Source organism: Pseudophryne corroboree, chromosome 8 (genome assembly GCF_028390025.1).
Source record: "Pseudophryne corroboree isolate aPseCor3 chromosome 8, aPseCor3.hap2, whole genome shotgun sequence".
In the NCBI taxonomy this organism is placed as follows: domain Eukaryota; kingdom Metazoa; phylum Chordata; class Amphibia; order Anura; family Myobatrachidae; genus Pseudophryne; species Pseudophryne corroboree.
In genome coordinates, this window is record NC_086451.1 from 376,506,099 (window position 1) to 376,532,785 (window position 26,687).

The following is a 26,687-nucleotide window of genomic DNA, read 5'->3' on the forward strand; positions in this document are numbered from 1 at the left end:
GGTTTTCAGATATTTTACTTTGAGCTGTGTTTGTTCTGATTTCATTATTATATACCTTACAAAATATTTCATCTTAATGAAAAAAATACAGTATAAACAAATAACATTGAATCCAATAACCATGAAGGGACACGAACCCTCAATCTTCTGATCCAAAGTCAGACGCCTTACCCATTAGGCCACGTGGTCACTATCTGTCCAAAGCTTAACGCCTAAGAAAGTATAGTAATATAAAGATTCAAGTAAAAAACATATTTGTTTTGTTTCTTTGAGACAACTGTTTTGGATATTATTACACTCAGATGACAAACTTTAATCCAACAATAATTTCAATTATTAATTCTGAATAAAACTAATATTGTTTAGTATTCTACAATACCCCATTCAATAAGTTTGAGAAACCTTAAACAAACTGAGAAATATATTTAATGGTTGATGTGCAATCTACAAAGTTTACTGAATAGTTTAAAGACCAAATAGTTAGAGATTCTTCACTTTGAATCATGTTTGATCTGATTTCATTATTATAATCCAAACATAAAATGTTATCTTTATGTAAAAATATATACACCTAGATGACAAACTGTGATCCAACAATAATTTTAATTATTGATTCTGAAAGAAAATAATAATGTTTAGTATTCCTCAACACCCAAGCCTAGAATTTTGAGAAACCTTTAATCAACTTAAAGATACTTTGACTGCTGTACAATCTACAAAGTTTGCTAAATAGTTTAAAGAACAAAGGTTTTGAGATATTTTACTTTGAGCTGTGTTTGTTCTGATTTCATTACTATATTTCTTAAAAAATATTTCATCTTCATGAAAAAAATACAGTATAATCAAATAACATTGAATGCAATGACCACAAAGGGACTCGAACCCTCAATCTTCTGATCTGAAGTCAGACGCCTTATCCATTAGGCCACGTGCTCACTGTCTGTCCAAAGATTAACGCCTAAGAAAGTATAGTAATATAAAGATTCAAGTAAAAAACATTTGTTTTTTTTCTTTGAGACAACTGTTTTGGATAATCTTACACAGAGATGACAAACTTTAATCCAACAATAATTTCAATTATTAATTCTGAATAAAACTAATATTGTTTAGTATTCTACAATACCCCATTCAAGAAGTTTGAGAAACCTTAAACAAACTGAGAAATATATTTAATGGTTGATGTGCAATCTACAAAGTTACTGAATAGTTTAATAGTTTAAGCCCCCAGGCCTTGTCGATCGGCCTGGGGGCTTAACCCTATATCTGCAGATATACGCAACCAAGATCTCCGTATTATATGACTATTATGTAGGAATATTATTCACTCAGTGTGCATTAGGGAACCATTGTTTTTTCCTTCACAGAATTACCCCTCCCTTTTAGCACCTGAGTGACATCACTATCTGATTGAGCAGTTCACCATTTTTTTGCATTGTATTGAGAGGCATGAACGGGTCAGCATTAGGAGGGATTGCTGTCTCTAGACTGCCATAGGGGGAAGTCAGGGGTATCCCCAGGTAAGCTGGCTCTCAGATGCTGTAGGAGCCATTACCATGTGGCCTTACACTGGGAATTCAACCCAGACATATTTGGAATTATTTATGGGGTGGGTGTGGGGTGTGGTGGCCCCTGTGTCGGTATCGCTGGGCTGCTTCAGGTCGGCACACCCTAACACTTTATTAACACTTATGAGTTTCCCTATCACTTTGTATATATTTTTGTATTATTTTAATCACACCACTCACATAGCACTTCTGTGCTTCTTATTAACCCTATTAACTCTCACCTGTGTGCTGACCTGGGGTGGCCGACCTGTGCCGACATTATGGGGTCCTGCACCCCGGACCCATACCTAATATTAGGGACCCCCAGTGACGGAGAGGCCTTGTCGATCGGCCTGGGGGCTTAACCCTATATCTGCAGATATACGCAACCAAGATCTCCGTATTATCTGACTATTATGTAGGAATATTATTCACTCAGGGTGCATTAGGGAACCATTGTTTTTTCCTTCACAGAATTACCCCTCCCTTTTAGCACCTGAGTGACATCACTATCTGATTGAGCAGTTCACCATTTTTTTGCATTGTATTGAGAGGCATGAACGGGTCAGCATTAGGAGGGATTGCTGACTCTAGACTGCCATAGGGGGAAGTCAGGGGTATCCCCAGGTAAGCTGGCTCTCAGATGCTGTAGGAGCCATTACCATGTGGCCTTACACTGGGAATTCAACCCAGACATATTTGGAATTATTTATGGGGTGGGTGTGGGGTGTGGTGGCCCCTGTGTCGGTATCGCTGGGCTGCTTCAGGTCGGCACACCCTAACACTTTATTAACACTTATGAGTTTCCCTATCACTTTGTATATATTTTTGTATTATTCTAATCACACCACTCACATAGCACTTCTGTGCTTCTTATTAACCCTATTAACTCTCACCTGTGTGCTGACCTGGGGTGGCCGACCTGTGCCAACATTATGGGGTCCTGCACCCCGGACCCATACCTAATATTAGGGACCCCCAGTGACGGAGAGGCCTTGTCGATCGGCCTGGGGGCTTAACCCTATATCTGCAGATATACGCAACCAAGATCTCCGTATTATCTGACTATTATGTAGGAATATTATTCACTCAGTGTGCATTAGGGAACCATTGTTTTTTCCTTCACAGAATTACCCCTCCCTTTTAGCACCTGAGTGACATCACTATCTGATTGAGCAGTTCACCATTTTTTTGCATTGTATTGAGAGGCATGAACGGGTCAGCATTAGGAGGGATTGCTGACTCTAGACTGCCATAGGGGGAAGTCAGGGGTATCCCCAGGTAAGCTGGCTCTCAGATGCTGTAGGAGCCATTACCATGTGGCCTTACACTGGGAATTCAACCCAGACATATTTGGAATTATTTATGGGGTGGGTGTGGGGTGTGGTGGCCCCTGTGTCGGTATCGCTGGGCTGCTTCAGGTCGGCACACCCTAACACTTTATTAACACTTATGAGTTTCCCTATCACTTTGTATATATTTTTGTATTATTTTAATCACACCACTCACATAGCACTTCTGTGCTTCTTATTAACCCTATTAACTCTCACCTGTGTGCTGACCTGGGGTGGCCGACCTGTGCCGACATTATGGGGTCCTGCACCCCGGACCCATACCTAATATTAGGGACCCCCAGTGACGGAGAGGCCTTGTCGATCGGCCTGGGGGCTTAACCCTATATCTGCAGATATACGCAACCAAGATCTCCGTATTATCTGACTATTATGTAGGAATATTATTCACTCAGTGTGCATTAGGGAACCATTGTTTTTTCCTTCACAGAATTACCCCTCCCTTTTAGCACCTGAGTGACATCACTATCTGATTGAGCAGTTCACCATTTTTTTGCATTGTATTGAGAGGCATGAACGGGTCAGCATTAGGAGGGATTGCTGACTCTAGACTGCCATAGGGGGAAGTCAGGGGTATCCCCAGGTAAGCTGGCTCTCAGATGCTGTAGGAGCCATTACCATGTGGCCTTACACTGGGAATTCAACCCAGACATATTTGGAATTATTTATGGGGTGGGTGTGGGGTGTGGTGGCCCCTGTGTCGGTATCGCTGGGCTGCTTCAGGTCGGCACACCCTAACACTTTATTAACACTTATGAGTTTCCCTATCACTTTGTATATATTTTTGTATTATTTTAATCACACCACTCACATAGCACTTCTGTGCTTCTTATTAACCCTATTAACTCTCACCTGTGTGCTGACCTGGGGTGGCCGACCTGTGCCGACATTATGGGGTCCTGCACCCCGGACCCATACCTAATATTAGGGACCCCCAGTGACGGAGAGGCCTTGTCGATCGGCCTGGGGGCTTAACCCTATATCTGCAGATATACGCAACCAAGATCTCCGTATTATCTGACTATTATGTAGGAATATTATTCACTCAGGGTGCATTAGGGAACCATTGTTTTTTCCTTCACAGAATTACCCCTCCCTTTTAGCACCTGAGTGACATCATTATCTGATTGAGCAGTTCACCATTTTTTTGCATTGTATTGAGAGGCATGAACGGGTCAGCATTAGGAGGGATTGCTGACTCTAGACTGCCATAGGGGGAAGTCAGGGGTATCCCCAGGTAAGCTGGCTCTCAGATGCTGTAGGAGCCATTACCATGTGGCCTTACACTGGGAATTCAACCCAGACATATTTGGAATTATTTATGGGGTGGGTGTGGGGTGTGGTGGCCCCTGTGTCGGTATCGCTGGGCTGCTTCAGGTCGGCACACCCTAACACTTTATTAACACTTATGAGTTTCCCTATCACTTTGTATATATTTTTGTATTATTTTAATCACACCACTCACATAGCACTTCTGTGCTTCTTATTAACCCTATTAACTCTCACCTGTGTGCTGACCTGGGGTGGCCGACCTGTGCCGACATTATGGGGTCCTGCACCCCGGACCCATACCTAATATTAGGGACCCCCAGTGACGGAGAGGCCTTGTCGATCGGCCTGGGGGCTTAACCCTATATCTGCAGATATACGCAACCAAGATCTCCGTATTATCTGACTATTATGTAGGAATATTATTCACTCAGTGTGCATTAGGGAACCATTGTTTTTTCCTTCACAGAATTACCCCTCCCTTTTAGCACCTGAGTGACATCACTATCTGATTGAGCAGTTCACCATTTTTTTGCATTGTATTGAGAGGCATGAACGGGTCAGCATTAGGAGGGATTGCTGACTCTAGACTGCCATAGGGGGAAGTCAGGGGTATCCCCAGGTAAGCTGGCTCTCAGATGCTGTAGGAGCCATTACCATGTGGCCTTACACTGGGAATTCAACCCAGACATATTTGGAATTATTTATGGGGTGGGTGTGGGGTGTGGTGGCCCCTGTGTCGGTATCGCTGGGCTGCTTCAGGTCGGCACACCCTAACACTTTATTAACACTTATGAGTTTCCCTATCACTTTGTATATATTTTTGTATTATTTTAATCACACCACTCACATAGCACTTCTGTGCTTCTTATTAACCCTATTAACTCTCACCTGTGTGCTGACCTGGGGTGGCCGACCTGTGCCGACATTATGGGGTCCTGCACCCCGGACCCATACCTAATATTAGGGACCCCCAGTGACGGAGAGGCCTTGTCGATCGGCCTGGGGGCTTAACCCTATATCTGCAGATATACGCAACCAAGATCTCCGTATTATCTGACTATTATGTAGGAATATTATTCACTCAGTGTGCATTAGGGAACCATTGTTTTTTCCTTCACAGAATTACCCCTCCCTTTTAGCACCTGAGTGACATCACTATCTGATTGAGCAGTTCACCATTTTTTTGCATTGTATTGAGAGGCATGAACGGGTCAGCATTAGGAGGGATTGCTGACTCTAGACTGCCATAGGGGGAAGTCAGGGGTATCCCCAGGTAAGCTGGCTCTCAGATGCTGTAGGAGCCATTACCATGTGGCCTTACACTGGGAATTCAACCCAGACATATTTGGAATTATTTATGGGGTGGGTGTGGGGTGTGGTGGCCCCTGTGTCGGTATCGCTGGGCTGCTTCAGGTCGGCACACCCTAACACTTTATTAACACTTATGAGTTTCCCTATCACTTTGTATATATTTTTGTATTATTTTAATCACACCACTCACATAGCACTTCTGTGCTTCTTATTAACCCTATTAACTCTCACCTGTGTGCTGACCTGGGGTGGCCGACCTGTGCCGACATTATGGGGTCCTGCACCCCGGACCCATACCTAATATTAGGGACCCCCAGTGATGGAGAGGCCTTGTCGATCGGCCTGGGGGCTTAACCCTATATCTGCAGATATACGCAACCAAGATCTCCGTATTATCTGACTATTATGTAGGAATATTATTCACTCAGTGTGCATTAGGGAACCATTGTTTTTTCCTTCACAGAATTACCCCTCCCTTTTAGCACCTGAGTGACATCACTATCTGATTGAGCAGTTCACCATTTTTTTGCATAGTTTAAAGACCAAACAGTTAGAGATTCTTCACTTTGAATCATGTCTGATCTGATTTCATTATTATAATCCAAACATAAGATGTTATCTTTATCTAAAAATATATACACTTAGATGACAAACTTTGATCCAACAATAATTTTAGTTATTGATTCTGAAAGAAAATAATAATGTTTAGTATTCCACAATACCCAAGCCTAGAATTTTGAGAAACCTTAAATCAACTTAAAGATACATTGACTGCTGTGCAATCTACAAAGTTTGCTAAATAGTTTAAAGAACAAAGGTTTTGAGATATTTTACTTTGAGCTGTATTTGTTCTGATTTCATTATTATATTCCTTACAAAATGTTTCATCTTAATGAAAAAAATACAGTATAAACAAATAACATTAACTACAAAGGCACTCGAACCCTTAAACTTCTGATGCGAAGTCAGACGCCTTATCCATTAGGTCATGTGCTCACTGACTGTCCAAATATTAATGCCTAAGAAAGTATAGTAACATAAAGATTCAAGTAAAAAACATATTTGTTTTTTTCTTTGAGACAACTGTTTTGGATAATCTTACACACAGATGACAAACTTTAATCCAACAATAATTTCAATTATTAATTCTGAATAAAACTAATATTGTTTAGTATTCTACAATACCCCATTCAAGAAGTTTGAGAAACCTTAAACAAACTGAGAAATATATTTAATGGTTGATGTGCAATCTACAAAGTTTACTGAATAGTTTAAAGACCAGAGTTAGAGATTCTTCACTTTGAATCATGTTTGATCTGATTTCATTATTATAATCCAAACATAAGATGTTATCTTTAAGTAAAAATATATACACTTAGATGACAAACTTTGATCTAACAATAATTTTCGTTATTGATTCTGAAAGAAAATAATAATGTTTAGTATTCCACAATATCGAAGCCTAGAATTTTGAGAAACCTTAAATCAACTTAAAGATACATTGACTGCTGTGCAATCTACAAAGTTTGCTAAATAGTTTAAAGACCAAAGGTTTTGAGATATTTTACTTTGAGCTGTGTTTGTTCTGATTTCATTATTATATTCCTTACAAAATGTTTAATCTTAATGAAAAAAATACAATATAAACAAATAACATTAACTACGAAGGCACTCGAACCCTCAAACTTCTGATCCGAAGTCAGACGTCTTATCCATTAGGCCACATGCTCACTGACTGTCCAAATATTAACGCCTAAGAAAGTATAGTAATATAAAGATTCAAGTAAAAAACATATTTGTTTTGTTTCTTTGAGACAACTGTTTTGGATAATCTTACACTCAGATGACAAACTTTAATCCAACAATAATTTCAATTATTAATTTTGAATAAAACTAATATTGTTTAGTATTCTACAATGCCCAAATCAATAAGTTTGAGAAACCTTAAACAAACTGAGAAATATATTTAATGGTTGATGTGCAATCTACAAAGTTTACTGAATAGTTTAAAGACCAAACAGAGATTCTTCACTTTGAATCATGTCTGATCTGATTTCATTATTATAATCCAAACATAAGATGTTATCTTTATCTAAAAATATATACACTTAGATGACAAACTTTGATCCAACAATAATTTCAATTATTGATTCTGAAAGAAAATAATAATGTTTAGCATTCCACAATGCCCAAGCCTAGAATTTTGAGAAACCTTAAATCAACTTAAAGATACATTGACTGCTGTGCAATCTGCAAAGTTTGCTAAATATTTTAAAGAACAAAGGTTTTGAGATATTTTACTTTGAGCTGTGTTTGTTCTGATTTCATTATTATATTCCTTACAAAATATTTAATCTTAATGAATAAAATACAGTATAAACAAAACACATTGAATCCAATGACCACAAAGTGACTCGATCCCTCAATCTTCTGACCCGAAGTCAGATGCCTTATCTATTAGGCCATGTGGTCACTGTTTGTCAAAATATTAATGCCTAAGAAAGTATAGTAACATAAAGATTCAAGTAAAAAACATATTTGTTTTTTTCTTTGAGACAACTGTTTTGGATAATCTTACACTCAGATGACAAACTTTAATCCAACAATAATTTCAATTATTAATTCTGAATAAAACTAATATTGTTTAGTATTCTACCATACCCTATTCAAGAAGTTTGAGATACCTTAAACAAACTGAGAAATATATTTAATGGTTGATGTGCAATATAGAAAGTTTACTGAATAGTTTAAAGACCAAAGGGTTGGAAATTCTTCACTTTGAATCATGTTTGATCTGATTTCATTATTATATTCCAAACATAAGATGTTATCTTTATGTAAAAATATATACACTTAGATGACAAACTTTGATCCAACAATAATTTTAGTTATTGATTCTGAAAGAAAATAATAATGTTTAGTATTCCACAATACCCAAGCCTAGAATTTTGAGAAACCTTAAATCAACTTAAAGATACATTGACTGCTGTGCAATCTACAAAGATTTCTAAATAGTTTAAAGAACAAAGGTTTTCAGATATTTTACTTTGAGCTGTGTTTGTTCTGATTTCATTATTATTTTCCTAACAAAATATTGCATCTTAATGAAAAAAATACAGTATAAACAAATATTATTGAATCCAATGACCACAAAGGGACTCGAAACCACAATCTTCTGATCCGAAGTCAGACACCTTATCCATTAGGCCACGTGGTCAATGTCTGTATGAAGATTAACGCCAAAGAAAGTATAGTAATATAAAGATTCAAGTAAAAAACATATTTGTTTTTTTCTTTGAGACAACTGTTTTGGATAGTCTTACACACAGATGACAAACTTTAATCCAACAATAATTTCAATTATTAATTCTGAATAAAACTAATATTGTTTAGTATTCTACAATACCCCATTCAAGAAGTTTGAGAAACCTTAAACAAACTGAGAAATATATTTAATGGTTGATGTGCAATCTACAAAGTTTACTGAATAGTTTAAAGACCAAAGGGTTAGAGATTCTTCACTTTGAATCATGTTTGATCTGATTTCATTATTAAAATCCAAACATAAGATGTTATCTTTATGTAAAAATATATACACCTAGATGACAAACTTTTATCCAACAATAATTTTAGTTATTGATTCTGAAAGAAAATAATAATGTTTAGTATTCCACAATACCCAAGCCTAGAATTGTGAGAAACCTTAAATCAACTTAAAGATACATTGACTGCTGTGCAATCTACAAAGTTTGCTAAATAGTTTAAAGAACAAAGGTTTTGAGATATTTTACTTTGAGCTGTGTTTGTTCTGATTTCATTATTATATTCCTTACTAAATATTTCATCTTAATGAAAAAAATACAGTATAAACAAATAACATTGAATCCAATGACCACGAAGGGACTCGAACCCTCAATCTTCTGATCCGAAGTCAGATGCCTTATCCATTAGGCCACTTGGTCACTGTTTGTCAATATACTAATGCCTAAGAAAGTATAGTAACATAACGATTCAAGTAAAAAACATATTTGTTTTTTTCTTTGAGACAACTGTTTTGGATAATCTTACACTCAGATGACAAACTTTAATCCAACAATAATTTCAATTATTAATTCTGAATAAAACTAATATTGTTTAGTATTCTACAATACCCCATTCAAGAAGTTTGAGAAACCTTAAACAAACTGAGAAATATATTTAATGGTTGATGTGCAATCTACAAAGTTTACTGAATAGTTTAAAGACCAAAGGGTTAGAGATTCTTCACTTTGAATCATGTTTGATCTGATTTTATTATTAAAATCTAAACATAAGATGTTATCTTTATGTAAAAATATATACACCTAGATGACAAACTTTGATCCAACAATAATTTTAGTTATTGATTCTGAAAGAAAATAATAATGTTTAGTATTCCACAATACCCAAGCCTAGAATTTTGAGAAACCTTAAATCAACTTATAGATATATTGACTGCTGTGCAATCTACAAAGTTTGCTAAATAGTTTAAAGAACAAAGGTTTTGAGATATTTTACTTTGAGCTGTGTTTGTTCTGATTTCATTATTATAGTCCTTACAAAATATTTCATCTTTTTGAAAAAATACAGTATAAACAAATAACATTGAACGCAATGACCACGAAGGGACTCAAACCCTCAACCTTCTGATCCGAAGTCAGACGCCTTATCCATTAGGCCACGTGGTCAATGTCTGTCTAAAGATTAACGCCTAAGAAAGTATAGTAATATAAAGATTCAAGTAAAAAACATATTTGTTTTGTTTCTTTGAGACAACAGTTTTGGATAATCTTACACTCAGATGACAAACTTTAATCCAACAATATTTTCAATTATTAATTCTGAATAAAACTAATATTGTTTAGTATTCTACAATACCCCATTCAATAAGTTTGAGAAACCTTAAACAAACTGAGAAATATATTAAATGGTTGATGTGCAATCTACAAAGTTTACTGAATAGTTTAAAGACCAAAGGGTTAGAGATTCTTCACTTTGAATCATGTTTGATCTGATTTCATTATTATAATCCAAACATAAGATGTTATCTTTATGTAAAAATATATACACTTAGATGACAAACTTTGATCCAACAATAATTGTAATTATTGATTCTGAAAGAAAATAATAATGTTTAGTATTCCTAAATACCCAAGCCTAGAATTTTGAGAAACCTTAAATCAACCTAAAGATACATTGACTGCTGTGCAATCTACAAAGTTTGCTAAATAGTTTAAAGAACAAAGGTTTTGAGATATTTTACTTTGAGCTGTGTTTGTTCTGATTTCATTATTATATTCCTTACAAAATATTTAATCTTAATGAAAAAAATACAGTATAAACAAATAACATTAAAAGCAATGACCACGAAGGGACTAGAACCCTCAATCTTCTGATCCGATGTCAGATGCCTTATCCATTAGGCCACGTGGTCACCGTGTGTCCAAAGATTAACGCCTAAGAAAGTATAGTAATATAAAGATTCACGTAAAAAACATATTTGTTTTTTTCTTTGAGACAACTGTTTTGGATAATCTTACACTCAGATGACAAACTTTAATCCAACAATAATTTCAATTATTAAGTCTGAATAAAACTAATATTGTTTAGTATTCTACAATACCCCATTCAAGAAGTTTGAGAAACCTTAAACAAACTGAGAAATATATTTAATGGTTGATGTGCAATCTACAAAGTTTACTGAATAGTTTAAAGACCAAAGGGTTAGAGATTCTTCACTTTGAATCATGTTTGATCTGATTTCATTATTATAATCCAAACATAAGATGTTATCTTTATGTAAAAATATATACACCTAGATGACAAACTTTGATCCAACAATAATTTTAGTTATTGATTCTGAAATAAAATAATAATGTTTAGTATTCCACAATACCCAAGCCTAGAATTTTGAGAAACCTTAAATCAACTTAAAGATATATTGACTGCTGTGCAATCTACAAAGTTTGCTAAATAGTTTAAAGAACAAAGGTTTTGAGATATTTTACTTTGAGCTGTGTTTGTTCTGATTTCATTATTATATTCCTTACAAAATATTTCATCTTAATGAAAAAAATACAGTATAAACAAATAACATTGAATCCAATGACCACGAAGGGACTCGAACCCTCAATCTTCTGATCCGAAGTCAGACGCCTTATCCATTAGGCCACGTGGTCACTCTTTGTCAATATATTAATGCCTAAGAAAGTATAGTTACATAACGATTCAAGTAAAAAACATATTTATTTTTTTCTTTGAGACAACTGTTTTGGATAATCTTACACTCAGATGACAAACTTTAATCCAACAATAATTTCAATTATTAATTCTGAATAAAACTAATATTGTTTAGTATTCTACAATACCCCATTCAAGAAGTTTGAGAAACCTTAAACAAACTGAGAAATATATTTAATGGTTGATGTGCAATCTACAAAGTTTACTGAATAGTTTAAAGACCAAAGGGTTAGAGATTCTTCACTTTGAATCATGTTTGATCTGATTTCATTATTAAAATCCAAACATAAGATGTTATCTTTATGTAAAAATATATACACCTAGATGACAAACTTTTATCCAACAATAATTTTAGTTATTGATTCTGAAAGAAAATAATAATGTTTAGTATTCCACAATACCCAAGCCTAGAATTGTGAGAAACCTTAAATCAATTTAAAGATACATTGCAATCTACAAAGTTTGCTAAATAGTTTAAAGAACAAAGGTTTTCAGATATTTTACTTTGAGCTGTGTTTGTTCTGATTTCATTATTATATTCCTTACCAAATATTTCATCTTAATGAAAAAAATACAGTATAAACAAGAGACATTGAATCCAATGACCACAAAGGGACTCAAACCCTCAATCTTCTGATCCGAAGTCAGACGCCTTATCCATTAGGCCACGTGGTCACTGTCTGCCCAAAGCTTAACGCCTACGAAAGTTTAGTAATATAAAGATTCAAGTAAAAAACATATTTGTTTTGTTTCTTTGAGACAACTGTTTTGGATAATATTACACTCAGATGACAAACTATAATCCAACAATAATTTCAAAAATTAATTATGAATAAAACTAATATTGTTTAGTATTAAACAATACCCCATTCAATAAGTTTGAGAAACCTTAAACAAACTGAGAAATATATGCAATGGTTGATGTGCAATCTACAAAGTTTACTGAATAGTTTAGAGACCAAAGGGTTAGAAATTCTTCACTTTGAATCATGCTTGATCTGATTTCATTATTATATTCCAAATATAAGATGTTATCTTTATGTAAAAATATATACACCTAGATGACAAACTTTGATCCAACAATAATTTCAATTATTGATTCTGAAAGAAAATAATAATGTTTAGCATTCCACAATGCCCAAGCCTAGAATTTTGAGAAACCTTAAATCAACTTAAAGATACATTGACTGCTGTGCAATCTACAAAGTTTGCTAAATAGTTTAAAGAACAAAGGTTTTGAGATATTTTACTTTGAGCTGTGTTTGTTCTGATTTCATTATTATATTCCTTACAAAATATTTCATCTTAATGAAAAAAATACAGTATAAACAAATAACATTGAATCCAATGACCACGAAGGGACTCGAACCCTCAATCTTCTGATCCGAAGTCAGATGCCTTATCCATTAGGCCACTTGGTCACTGTTTGTCAATATACTAATGCCTAAGAAAGTATAGTAACATAACGATTCAAGTAAAAAACATATTTGTTTTTTTCTTTGAGACAACTGTTTTGGATAATCTTACACTCAGATGACAAACTTTAATCCAACAATAATTTCAATTATTAATTCTGAATAAAACTAATATTGTTTAGTATTCTACAATACCCCATTCAAGAAGTTTGAGAAACCTTAAACAAACTGAGAAATATATTTAATGGTTGATGTGCAATCTACAAAGTTTACTGAATAGTTTAAAGACCAAAGGGTTAGAGATTCTTCACTTTGAATCATGTTTGATCTGATTTTATTATTAAAATCTAAACATAAGATGTTATCTTTATGTAAAAATATATACACCTAGATGACAAACTGTGATCCAACAATAATTTTAATTATTGATTCTGAAAGAAAATAATAATGTTTAGTATTCCTCAACACCCAAGCCTAGAATTTTGAGAAACCTTTAATCAACTTAAAGATACTTTGACTGCTGTACAATCTACAAAGTTTGCTAAATAGTTTAAAGAACAAAGGTTTTGAGATATTTTACTTTGAGCTGTGTTTGTTCTGATTTCATTATTATATTCCTTAAAAAATATTTCATCTTCATTTGTTTTTTTTCTTTGAGACAACTGTTTTGGATAATCTTACACAGAGATGACAAACTTTAATCCAACAATAATTTCAATTATTAATTCTGAATAAAACTAATATTGTTTAGTATTCTACAATACCCCATTCAAGAAGTTTGAGAAACCTTAAACAAACTGAGAAATATATTTAATGGCCTTGTCGATCGGCCTGGGGGCTTAACCCTATATCTGCAGATATACGCAACCAAGATCTCCGTATTATCTGACTATTATGTAGGAATATTATTCACTCAGTGTGCATTAGGGAACCATTGTTTTTTCCTTCACAGAATTACCCCTCCCTTTTAGCACCTGAGTGACATCACTATCTGATTGAGCAGTTCACCATTTTTTTGCATTGTATTGAGAGGCATGAACGGGTCAGCATTAGGAGGTATTGCTGTCTCTAGACTGCCATAGGGGGAAGTCAGGGGTATCCCCAGGTAAGCTGGCTCTCAGATGCTGTAGGAGCCATTACCATGTGGCCTTACACTGGGAATTCAACCCAGACATATTTGGAATTATTTATGGGGTGGGTGTGGGGTGTGGTGGCCCCTGTGTCGGTATCGCTGGGCTGCTTCAGGTCGGCACACCCTAACACTTTATTAACACTTATGAGTTTCCCTATCACTTTGTATATATTTTTGTATTATTTTAATCACACCACTCACATAGCACTTCTGTGCTTCTTATTAACCCTATTAACTCTCACCTGTGTGCTGACCTGGGGTGGCCGACCTGTGCCGACATTATGGGGTCCTGCACCCCGGACCCATACCTAATATTAGGGACCCCCAGTGACGGAGAGGCCTTGTCGATCGGCCTGGGGGCTTAACCCTATATCTGCAGATATACGCAACCAAGATCTCCGTATTATCTGACTATTATGTAGGAATATTATTCACTCAGGGTGCATTAGGGAACCATTGTTTTTTCCTTCACAGAATTACCCCTCCCTTTTAGCACCTGAGTGACATCACTATCTGATTGAGCAGTTCACCATTTTTTTGCATTGTATTGAGAGGCATGAACGGGTCAGCATTAGGAGGGATTGCTGACTCTAGACTGCCATAGGGGGAAGTCAGGGGTATCCCCAGGTAAGCTGGCTCTCAGATGCTGTAGGAGCCATTACCATGTGGCCTTACACTGGGAATTCAACCCAGACATATTTGGAATTATTTATGGGGTGGGTGTGGGGTGTGGTGGCCCCTGTGTCGGTATCGCTGGGCTGCTTCAGGTCGGCACACCCTAACACTTTATTAACACTTATGAGTTTCCCTATCACTTTGTATATATTTTTGTATTATTCTAATCACACCACTCACATAGCACTTCTGTGCTTCTTATTAACCCTATTAACTCTCACCTGTGTGCTGACCTGGGGTGGCCGACCTGTGCCAACATTATGGGGTCCTGCACCCCGGACCCATACCTAATATTAGGGACCCCCAGTGACGGAGAGGCCTTGTCGATCGGCCTGGGGGCTTAACCCTATATCTGCAGATATACGCAACCAAGATCTCCGTATTATCTGACTATTATGTAGGAATATTATTCACTCAGTGTGCATTAGGGAACCATTGTTTTTTCCTTCACAGAATTACCCCTCCCTTTTAGCACCTGAGTGACATCACTATCTGATTGAGCAGTTCACCATTTTTTTGCATTGTATTGAGAGGCATGAACGGGTCAGCATTAGGAGGGATTGCTGACTCTAGACTGCCATAGGGGGAAGTCAGGGGTATCCCCAGGTAAGCTGGCTCTCAGATGCTGTAGGAGCCATTACCATGTGGCCTTACACTGGGAATTCAACCCAGACATATTTGGAATTATTTATGGGGTGGGTGTGGGGTGTGGTGGCCCCTGTGTCGGTATCGCTGGGCTGCTTCAGGTCGGCACACCCTAACACTTTATTAACACTTATGAGTTTCCCTATCACTTTGTATATATTTTTGTATTATTTTAATCACACCACTCACATAGCACTTCTGTGCTTCTTATTAACCCTATTAACTCTCACCTGTGTGCTGACCTGGGGTGGCCGACCTGTGCCGACATTATGGGGTCCTGCACCCCGGACCCATACCTAATATTAGGGACCCCCAGTGACGGAGAGGCCTTGTCGATCGGCCTGGGGGCTTAACCCTATATCTGCAGATATACGCAACCAAGATCTCCGTATTATCTGACTATTATGTAGGAATATTATTCACTCAGTGTGCATTAGGGAACCATTGTTTTTTCCTTCACAGAATTACCCCTCCCTTTTAGCACCTGAGTGACATCACTATCTGATTGAGCAGTTCACCATTTTTTTGCATTGTATTGAGAGGCATGAACGGGTCAGCATTAGGAGGGATTGCTGACTCTAGACTGCCATAGGGGGAAGTCAGGGGTATCCCCAGGTAAGCTGGCTCTCAGATGCTGTAGGAGCCATTACCATGTGGCCTTACACTGGGAATTCAACCCAGACATATTTGGAATTATTTATGGGGTGGGTGTGGGGTGTGGTGGCCCCTGTGTCGGTATCGCTGGGCTGCTTCAGGTCGGCACACCCTAACACTTTATTAACACTTATGAGTTTCCCTATCACTTTGTATATATTTTTGTATTATTTTAATCACACCACTCACATAGCACTTCTGTGCTTCTTATTAACCCTATTAACTCTCACCTGTGTGCTGACCTGGGGTGGCCGACCTGTGCCGACATTATGGGGTCCTGCACCCCGGACCCATACCTAATATTAGGGACCCCCAGTGACGGAGAGGCCTTGTCGATCGGCCTGGGGGCTTAACCCTATATCTGCAGATATATGCAACCAAGATCTCCGTATTATCTGACTATTATGTAGGAATATTATTCACTCAGGGTGCATTAGGGAACCATTGTTTTTTCCTTCACAGAATTACCCCTCCCTTTTAGCACCTGAGTGACATCACTATCTGATTGAGCAGTTCACCATTTTTTTGCATTGTATTGAGAGGCATGAACGGGTCAGCATTAGGAGGGATTGCTGACTCTAGACTGCCATAGGGGGAAGTCAGGGGTATCCCCAGGTAAGCTGGCTCTCAGATGCTGTAGGAGCCATTACCATGTGGCCTTACACTGGGAATTCAACCCAGACATATTTGGAATTATTTATGGGGTGGGTGTGGGGTGTGGTGGCCCCTGTGTCGGTATCGCTGGGCTGCTTCAGGTCGGCACACCCTAACACTTTATTAACACTTATGAGTTTCCCTATCACTTTGTATATATTTTTGTATTATTCTAATCACACCACTCACATAGCACTTCTGTGCTTCTTATTAACCCTATTAACTCTCACCTGTGTGCTGACCTGGGGTGGCCGACCTGTGCCAACATTATGGGGTCCTGCAACCCGGACCCATACCTAATATTAGGGACCCCCAGTGACGGAGAGGCCTTGTCGATCGGCCTGGGGGCTTAACCCTATATCTGCAGATATACGCAACCAAGATCTCCGTATTATCTGACTATTATGTAGGAATATTATTCACTCAGTGTGCATTAGGGAACCATTGTTTTTTCCTTCACAGAATTACCCCTCCCTTTTAGCACCTGAGTGACATCACTATCTGATTGAGCAGTTCACCATTTTTTTGCATTGTATTGAGAGGCATGAACGGGTCAGCATTAGGAGGGATTGCTGACTCTAGACTGCCATAGGGGGAAGTCAGGGGTATCCCCAGGTAAGCTGGCTCTCAGATGCTGTAGGAGCCATTACCATGTGGCCTTACACTGGGAATTCAACCCAGACATATTTGGAATTATTTATGGGGTGGGTGTGGGGTGTGGTGGCCCCTGTGTCGGTATCGCTGGGCTGCTTCAGGTCGGCACACCCTAACACTTTATTAACACTTATGAGTTTCCCTATCACTTTGTATATATTTTTGTATTATTTTAATCACACCACTCACATAGCACTTCTGTGCTTCTTATTAACCCTATTAACTCTCACCTGTGTGCTGACCTGGGGTGGCCGACCTGTGCCGACATTATGGGGTCCTGCACCCCGGACCCATACCTAATATTAGGGACCCCCAGTGACGGAGAGGCCTTGTCGATCGGCCTGGGGGCTTAACCCTATATCTGCAGATATACGCAACCAAGATCTCCGTATTATCTGACTATTATGTAGGAATATTATTCACTCAGTGTGCATTAGGGAACCATTGTTTTTTCCTTCACAGAATTACCCCTCCCTTTTAGCACCTGAGTGACATCACTATCTGATTGAGCAGTTCACCATTTTTTTGCATTGTATTGAGAGGCATGAACGGGTCAGCATTAGGAGGGATTGCTGACTCTAGACTGCCATAGGGGGAAGTCAGGGGTATCCCCAGGTAAGCTGGCTCTCAGATGCTGTAGGAGCCATTACCATGTGGCCTTACACTGGGAATTCAACCCAGACATATTTGGAATTATTTATGGGGTGGGTGTGGGGTGTGGTGGCCCCTGTGTCGGTATCGCTGGGCTGCTTCAGGTCGGCACACCCTAACACTTTATTAACACTTATGAGTTTCCCTATCACTTTGTATATATTTTTGTATTATTTTAATCACACCACTCACATAGCACTTCTGTGCTTCTTATTAACCCTATTAACTCTCACCTGTGTGCTGACCTGGGGTGGCCGACCTGTGCCGACATTATGGGGTCCTGCACCCCGGACCCATACCTAATATTAGGGACCCCCAGTGACGGAGAGGCCTTGTCGATCGGCCTGGGGGCTTAACCCTATATCTGCAGATATACGCAACCAAGATCTCCGTATTATCTGACTATTATGTAGGAATATTATTCACTCAGTGTGCATTAGGGAACCATTGTTTTTTCCTTCACAGAATTACCCCTCCCTTTTAGCACCTGAGTGACATCACTATCTGATTGAGCAGTTCACCATTTTTTTGCATTGTATTGAGAGGCATGAACGGGTCAGCATTAGGAGGGATTGCTGACTCTAGACTGCCATAGGGGGAAGTCAGGGGTATCCCCAGGTAAGCTGGCTCTCAGATGCTGTAGGAGCCATTACCATGTGGCCTTACACTGGGAATTCAACCCAGACATATTTGGAATTATTTATGGGGTGGGTGTGGGGTGTGGTGGCCCCTGTGTCGGTATCGCTGGGCTGCTTCAGGTCGGCACACCCTAACACTTTATTAACACTTATGAGTTTCCCTATCACTTTGTATATATTTTTGTATTATTTTAATCACACCACTCACATAGCACTTCTGTGCTTCTTATTAACCCTATTAACTCTCACCTGTGTGCTGACCTGGGGTGGCCGACCTGTGCCGACATTATGGGGTCCTGCACCCCGGACCCATACCTAATATTAGGGACCCCCAGTGACGGAGAGGCCTTGTCGATCGGCCTGGGGGCTTAACCCTATATCTGCAGATATACGCAACCAAGATCTCCGTATTATCTGACTATTATGTAGGAATATTATTCACTCAGTGTGCATTAGGGAACCATTGTTTTTTCCTTCACAGAATTACCCCTCCCTTTTAGCACCTGAGTGACATCACTATCTGATTGAGCAGTTCACCATTTTTTTGCATTGTATTGAGAGGTATGAACGGGTCAGCATTAGGAGGGATTGCTGACTCTAGACTGCCATAGGGGGAAGTCAGGGGTATCCCCAGGTAAGCTGGCTCTCAGATGCTGTAGGAGCCATTACCATGTGGCCTTACACTGGGAATTCAACCCAGACATATTTGGAATTATTTATGGGGTGGGTGTGGGGTGTGGTGGCCCCTGTGTCGGTATCGCTGGGCTGCTTCAGGTCGGCACACCCTAACACTTTATTAACACTTATGAGTTTCCCTATCACTTTGTATATATTTTTGTATTATTTTAATCACACCACTCACATAGCACTTCTGTGCTTCTTATTAACCCTATTAACTCTCACCTGTGTGCTGACCTGGGGTGGCCGACCTGTGCCGACATTATGGGGTCCTGCACCCCGGACCCATACCTAATATTAGGGACCCCCAGTGACGGAGAGGCCTTGTCGATCGGCCTGGGGGCTTAACCCTATATCTGCAGATATACGCAACCAAGATCTCCGTATTATCTGACTATTATGTAGGAATATTATTCACTCAGTGTGCATTAGGGAACCATTGTTTTTTCCTTCACAGAATTACCCCTCCCTTTTAGCACCTGAGTGACATCATTATCTGATTGAGCAGTTCACCATTTTTTTGCATTGTATTGAGAGGCATGAACGGGTCAGCATTAGGAGGGATTGCTGACTCTAGACTGCCATAGGGGGAAGTCAGGGGTATCCCCAGGTAAGCTGGCTCTCAGATGCTGTAGGAGCCATTACCATGTGGCCTTACACTGGGAATTCAACCCAGACATATTTGGAATTATTTATGGGGTGGGTGTGGGGTGTGGTGGCCCCTGTGTCGGTATCGCTGGGCTGCTTCAGGTCGGCACACCCTAACACTTTATTAACACTTATGAGTTTCCCTATCACTTTGTATATATTTTTGTATTATTTTAATCACACCACTCACATAGCACTTCTGTGCTTCTTATTAACCCTATTAACTCTCACCTGTGTGCTGACCTGGGGTGGCCGACCTGTGCCGACATTATGGGGTCCTGCACCCCGGACCCATACCTAATATTAGGGACCCCCAGTGACGGAGAGGCCTTGTCGATCGGCCTGGGGGCTTAACCCTATATCTGCAGATATACGCAACCAAGATCTCCGTATTATCTGACTATTATGTAGGAATATTATTCACTCAGTGTGCATTAGGGAACCATTGTTTTTTCCTTCACAGAATTACCCCTCCCTTTTAGCACCTGAGTGACATCACTATCTGATTGAGCAGTTCACCATTTTTTTGCATTGTATTGAGAGGCATGAACGGGTCAGCATTAGGAGGGATTGCTGACTCTAGACTGCCATAGGGGGAAGTCAGGGGTATCCCCAGGTAAGCTGGCTCTCAGATGCTGTAGGAGCCATTACCATGTGGCCTTACACTGGGAATTCAACCCAGACATATTTGGAATTATTTATGGGGTGGGTGTGGGGTGTGGTGGCCCCTGTGTCGGTATCGCTGGGCTGCTTCAGGTCGGCACACCCTAACACTTTATTAACACTTATGAGTTTCCCTATCACTTTGTATATATTTTTGTATTATTTTAATCACACCACTCACATAGCACTTCTGTGCTTCTTATTAACCCTATTAACTCTCACCTGTGTGCTGACCTGGGGTGGCCGACCTGTGCCGACATTATGGGGTCCTGCACCCCGGACCCATACCTAATATTAGGGACCCCCAGTGACGGAGAGGCCTTGTCGATCGGCCTGGGGGCTTAACCCTATATCTGCAGATATACGCAACCAAGATCTCCGTATTATCTGACTATTATGTAGGAATATTATTCACTCAGTGTGCATTAGGGAACCATTGTTTTTTCCTTCACAGAATTACCCCTCCCTTTTAGCACCTGAGTGACATCACTATCTGATTGAGCAGTTCACCATTTTTTTGCATTGTATTGAGAGGTATGAACGGGTCAGCATTAGGAGGGATTGCTGACTCTAGACTGCCATAGGGGGAAGTCAGGGGTATCCCCAGGTAAGCTGGCTCTCAGATGCTGTAGGAGCCATTACCATGTGGCCTTACACTGGGAATTCAACCCAGACATATTTGGAATTATTTATGGGGTGGGTGTGGGGTGTGGTGGCCCCTGTGTCGGTATCGCTGGGCTGCTTCAGGTCGGCACACCCTAACACTTTATTAACACTTATGAGTTTCCCTATCACTTTGTATATATTTTTGTATTATTTTAATCACACCACTCACATAGCACTTCTGTGCTTCTTATTAACCCTATTAACTCTCACCTGTGTGCTGACCTGGGGTGGCCGACCTGTGCCGACATTATGGGGTCCTGCACCCCGGACCCATACCTAATATTAGGGACCCCCAGTGACGGAGAGGCCTTGTCGATCGGCCTGGGGGCTTAACCCTATATCTGCAGATATACGCAACCAAGATCTCCGTATTATCTGACTATTATGTAGGAATATTATTCACTCAGTGTGCATTAGGGAACCATTGTTTTTTCCTTCACAGAATTACCCCTCCCTTTTAGCACCTGAGTGACATCATTATCTGATTGAGCAGTTCACCATTTTTTTGCATTGTATTGAGAGGCATGAACGGGTCAGCATTAGGAGGGATTGCTGACTCTAGACTGCCATAGGGGGAAGTCAGGGGTATCCCCAGGTAAGCTGGCTCTCAGATGCTGTAGGAGCCATTACCATGTGGCCTTACACTGGGAATTCAACCCAGACATATTTGGAATTATTTATGGGGTGGGTGTGGGGTGTGGTGGCCCCTGTGTCGGTATCGCTGGGCTGCTTCAGGTCGGCACACCCTAACACTTTATTAACACTTATGAGTTTCCCTATCACTTTGTATATATTTTTGTATTATTTTAATCACACCACTCACATAGCACTTCTGTGCTTCTTATTAACCCTATTAACTCTCACCTGTGTGCTGACCTGGGGTGGCCGACCTGTGCCGACATTATGGGGTCCTGCACCCCGGACCCATACCTAATATTAGGGACCCCCAGTGACGGAGAGGCCTTGTCGATCGGCCTGGGGGCTTAACCCTATATCTGCAGATATACGCAACCAAGATCTCCGTATTATCTGACTATTATGTAGGAATATTATTCACTCAGTGTGCATTAGGGAACCATTGTTTTTTCCTTCACAGAATTACCCCTCCCTTTTAGCACCTGAGTGACATCACTATCTGATTGAGCAGTTCACCATTTTTTTGCATTGTATTGAGAGGCATGAACGGGTCAGCATTAGGAGGGATTGCTGACTCTAGACTGCCATAGGGGGAAGTCAGGGGTATCCCCAGGTAAGCTGGCTCTCAGATGCTGTAGGAGCCATTACCATGTGGCCTTACACTGGGAATTCAACCCAGACATATTTGGAATTATTTATGGGGTGGGTGTGGGGTGTGGTGGCCCCTGTGTCGGTATCGCTGGGCTGCTTCAGGTCGGCACACCCTAACACTTTATTAACACTTATGAGTTTCCCTATCACTTTGTATATATTTTTGTATTATTTTAATCACACCACTCACATAGCACTTCTGTGCTTCTTATTAACCCTATTAACTCTCACCTGTGTGCTGACCTGGGGTGGCCGACCTGTGCCGACATTATGGGGTCCTGCACCCCGGACCCATACCTAATATTAGGGACCCCCAGTGACGGAGAGGCCTTGTCGATCGGCCTGGGGGCTTAACCCTATATCTGCAGATATACGCAACCAAGATCTCCGTATTATCTGACTATTATGTAGGAATATTATTCACTCAGTGTGCATTAGGGAACCATTGTTTTTTCCTTCACAGAATTACCCCTCCCTTTTAGCACCTGAGTGACATCACTATCTGATTGAGCAGTTCACCATTTTTTTGCATTGTATTGAGAGGCATGAACGGGTCAGCATTAGGAGGGATTGCTGACTCTAGACTGCCATAGGGGGAAGTCAGGGGTATCCCCAGGTAAGCTGGCTCTCAGATGCTGTAGGAGCCATTACCATGTGGCCTTACACTGGGAATTCAACCCAGACATATTTGGAATTATTTATGGGGTGGGTGTGGGGTGTGGTGGCCCCTGTGTCGGTATCGCTGGGCTGCTTCAGGTCGGCACACCCTAACACTTTATTAACACTTATGAGTTTCCCTATCACTTTGTATATATTTTTGTATTATTTTAATCACACCACTCACATAGCACTTCTGTGCTTCTTATTAACCCTATTAACTCTCACCTGTGTGCTGACCTGGGGTGGCCGACCTGTGCCGACATTATGGGGTCCTGCACCCCGGACCCATACCTAATATTAGGGACCCCCAGTGATGGAGTGGCCTTGTCGATCGGCCTGGGGGCTTAACCCTATATCTGCAGATATACGCAACCAAGATCTCCGTATTATCTGACTATTATGTAGGAATATTATTCACTCAGTGTGCATTAGGGAACCATTGTTTTTTCCTTCACAGAATTACCCCTCCCTTTTAGCACCTGAGTGACATCACTATCTGATTGAGCAGTTCACCATTTTTTTGCATAGTTTAAAGACCAAACAGTTAGAGATTCTTCACTTTGAATCATGTCTGATCTGATTTCATTATTATAATCCAAACATAAGATGTTATCTTTATCTAAAAATATATACACTTAGATGACAAACTTTGATCCAACAATAATTTTAGTTATTGATTCTGAAAGAAAATAATAATGTTTAGTATTCCACAATACCCAAGCCTAGAATTTTGAGAAACCTTAAATCAACTTAAAGATACATTGACTGCTGTGCAATCTACAAAGTTTGCTAAATAGTTTAAAGAACAAAGGTTTTGAGATATTTTACTTTGAGCTGTATTTGTTCTGATTTCATTATTATATTCCTTACAAAATGTTTCATCTTAATGAAAAAAATACAGTATAAACAAATAACATTAACTACAAAGGCACTCGAACCCTTAAACTTCTGATGCGAAGTCAGACGCCTTATCCATTAGGTCATGTGCTCACTGACTGTCCAAATATTAATGCCTAAGAAAGTATAGTAACATAAAGATTCAAGTAAAAAACATATTTGTTTTTTTCTTTGAGACAACTGTTTTGGATAATCTTACACACAGATGACAAACTTTAATCCAACAATAATTTCAATTATTAATTCTGAATAAAACTAATATTGTTTAGTATTCTACAATACCCCATTCAAGAAGTTTGAGAAACCTTAAACAAACTGAGAAATATATTTAATGGTTGATGTGCAATCTACAAAGTTTACTGAATAGTTTAAAGACCAGAGTTAGAGATTCTTCACTTTGAATCATGTTTGATCTGATTTCATTATTATAATCCAAACATAAGATGTTATCTTTAAGTAAAAATATATACACTTAGATGACAAACTTTGATCTAACAATAATTTTCGTTATTGATTCTGAAAGAAAATAATAATGTTTAGTATTCCACAATATCGAAGCCTAGAATTTTGAGAAACCTTAAATCAACTTAAAGATACATTGACTGCTGTGCAATCTACAAAGTTTGCTAAATAGTTTAAAGACCAAAGGTTTTGAGATATTTTACTTTGAGCTGTGTTTGTTCTGATTTCATTATTATATTCCTTACAAAATGTTTAATCTTAATGAAAAAAATACAATATAAACAAATAACATTAACTACGAAGGCACTCGAACCCTCAAACTTCTGATCCGAAGTCAGACGTCTTATCCATTAGGCCACATGCTCACTGACTGTCCAAATATTAACGCCTAAGAAAGTATAGTAATATAAAGATTCAAGTAAAAAACATATTTGTTTTGTTTCTTTGAGACAACTGTTTTGGATAATCTTACACTCAGATGACAAACTTTAATCCAACAATAATTTCAATTATTAATTTTGAATAAAACTAATATTGTTTAGTATTCTACAATGCCCAAATCAATAAGTTTGAGAAACCTTAAACAAACTGAGAAATATATTTAATGGTTGATGTGCAATCTACAAAGTTTACTGAATAGTTTAAAGACCAAACAGAGATTCTTCACTTTGAATCATGTCTGATCTGATTTCATTATTATAATCCAAACATAAGATGTTATCTTTATCTAAAAATATATACACTTAGATGACAAACTTTGATCCAACAATAATTTCAATTATTGATTCTGAAAGAAAATAATAATGTTTAGCATTCCACAATGCCCAAGCCTAGAATTTTGAGAAACCTTAAATCAACTTAAAGATACATTGACTGCTGTGCAATCTGCAAAGTTTGCTAAATATTTTAAAGAACAAAGGTTTTGAGATATTTTACTTTGAGCTGTGTTTGTTCTGATTTCATTATTATATTCCTTACAAAATATTTAATCTTAATGAATAAAATACAGTATAAACAAAACACATTGAATCCAATGACCACAAAGTGACTCGATTCCTCAATCTTCTGACCCGAAGTCAGATGCCTTATCTATTAGGCCATGTGGTCACTGTTTGTCAAAATATTAATGCCTAAGAAAGTATAGTAACATAAAGATTCAAGTAAAAAACATATTTGTTTTTTTCTTTGAGACAACTGTTTTGGATAATCTTACACTCAGATGACAAACTTTAATCCAACAATAATTTCAATTATTAATTCTGAATAAAACTAATATTGTTTAGTATTCTACCATACCCTATTCAAGAAGTTTGAGATACCTTAAACAAACTGAGAAATATATTTAATGGTTGATGTGCAATATAGAAAGTTTACTGAATAGTTTAAAGACCAAAGGGTTGGAAATTCTTCACTTTGAATCATGTTTGATCTGATTTCATTATTATATTCCAAACATAAGATGTTATCTTTATGTAAAAATATATACACTTAGATGACAAACTTTGATCCAACAATAATTTTAGTTATTGATTCTGAAAGAAAATAATAATGTTTAGTATTCCACAATACCCAAGCCTAGAATTTTGAGAAACCTTAAATCAACTTAAAGATACATTGACTGCTGTGCAATCTACAAAGATTTCTAAATAGTTTAAAGAACAAAGGTTTTCAGATATTTTACTTTGAGCTGTGTTTGTTCTGATTTCATTATTATTTTCCTAACAAAATATTGCATCTTAATGAAAAAAATACAGTATAAACAAATATTATTGAATCCAATGACCACAAAGGGACTCGAAACCACAATCTTCTGATCCGAAGTCAGACACCTTATCCATTAGGCCACGTGGTCAATGTCTGTATGAAGATTA

General features: G+C 38.5%; 5 non-coding genes across 5 annotated transcripts; all 5 read right to left on the reverse strand.

Annotated features, from left to right (window-relative positions):
- Window positions 1-9,368: 9,368 nt before the first annotated feature.
- Window positions 9,369-9,441, reverse strand: TRNAR-UCG (transfer RNA arginine (anticodon UCG)). Its single transcript has one exon. It is a non-coding gene; the product is annotated as a tRNA-Arg (tRNA).
- A 671-nt stretch (window positions 9,442-10,112) lies between these two features.
- Window positions 10,113-10,185, reverse strand: TRNAR-UCG (transfer RNA arginine (anticodon UCG)). Its single transcript has one exon. It is a non-coding gene; the product is annotated as a tRNA-Arg (tRNA).
- A 1,418-nt stretch (window positions 10,186-11,603) lies between these two features.
- Window positions 11,604-11,676, reverse strand: TRNAR-UCG (transfer RNA arginine (anticodon UCG)). The gene has a single exon. It is a non-coding gene; the product is annotated as a tRNA-Arg (tRNA).
- Window positions 11,677-12,339: 663 nt separating this feature from the next.
- Window positions 12,340-12,412, reverse strand: TRNAR-UCG (transfer RNA arginine (anticodon UCG)). The gene has a single exon. It is a non-coding gene; the product is annotated as a tRNA-Arg (tRNA).
- A 673-nt stretch (window positions 12,413-13,085) lies between these two features.
- Window positions 13,086-13,158, reverse strand: TRNAR-UCG (transfer RNA arginine (anticodon UCG)). The gene has a single exon. It is a non-coding gene; the product is annotated as a tRNA-Arg (tRNA).
- Window positions 13,159-26,687: the final 13,529 nt, after the last annotated feature.